Source organism: Laccaria bicolor, genomic scaffold (genome assembly GCF_000143565.1).
Source record: "Laccaria bicolor S238N-H82 LACBIscaffold_28 genomic scaffold, whole genome shotgun sequence".
NCBI classification, from domain to species: Eukaryota; Fungi; Basidiomycota; class Agaricomycetes; order Agaricales; family Hydnangiaceae; genus Laccaria; species Laccaria bicolor.
Genome location: NW_001889899.1, coordinates 644970 through 646260, shown reverse-complemented (window position 1 = coordinate 646260; position 1291 = coordinate 644970).

The window sequence follows — 1291 nt, the reverse complement described above, 5'->3', positions numbered from 1 at the left end:
GAAATACTTTTTGTTTCATTTCATTTCATCTCAATTTTTTCTTCATTTCTACTGACAAGAATGAAATTTATTCTGTTTCATTCATGCCTGGCGACTCTTTCATTTTTTTAATTTCATTCCACCATGGCAACTGTTTCATTTTTTGCTTTATTCTTTCGTTTCATTCATTCCTGGCAACTGTTTCATTTTTTTCATTCATTCATTGCCATGGAATTTTCATTTCATTCATTCCAGGCAGTTATTTCATTTTTGTTTCATTCTTTCAGGCAACAATTTCGATGTTTTAACACACATCTAAATAAGGAAATAATATACAATTATGCCTGATATGTGTTGTGCCCTACTGCAGTGGTGTGGGAGGCCATATGGGGGTACTTTTGCATTTGAGGCTCAAATACACAATGAGATAGGCATGCTGTTGCCAAATAAGGCACTTAAATGTTTTGTATCAATTACATAATCATTTTCCCAGCTCTAACAATGAAATAGGCACCTGAGAAGAATGAAGCAAGGAATGAAACAGTTGCCCTGGTGGAATGAAAGAAAAAAATGAAACAGTCGCCAGGAATGAATGAAACAGAATAAATTATCTAGAATGAAACAGGTGCCGTGAATGAATGAAAATTCATTTCATTTCATTCACGGTAGCTAAGCAGGAACTTCTATGGTACAGCTCAGGAGTACATGATGTAAGTGGTAGCTACCAGTCGATGGAGGTCAACGGCAGGCGAGGACGACGGTGACGAGGTCGTGCCAACACAGCCTGGTAAGCAGTCACCACCCCACGGTTCTCCCTTCTAATACCAAGTGCCACGTCGCTAGCTGCGACGTGGCAAACAGACGACGAACGACGAACGATGACTGATGTCGCATTCGTCGTATTTCTTTTGCCTCGAGGGCCACGACGACCGCCCAAATAACAAAGACGACCACGGATGAGGACGCGGGCAGTGGACCACAGATGAAGACAAACACCCATGGACGACCACGAGCACCCACCAACAGCTACGAGCGCCCACCAACATCCACGAGCGCCCACCGACGTCCATGAACACACACAAAAGACCACGATTGCCCACGGAACGACCACAAACACCGGCGAACGTCCATGAGCACCCACCAACAAGACGAGGACGACCGCCCACGAATGTCTACAACCGCCCATGAACGAAGGCGACCGCCCACCAACGAAAACGACTGCCTGAACAAACACGAGCAACGACTGCCTGAACAGACACGAGCAACAACGAACCCAGGTGAGCTCTCCCTCCTTCCATCACTCCCTCCCTCC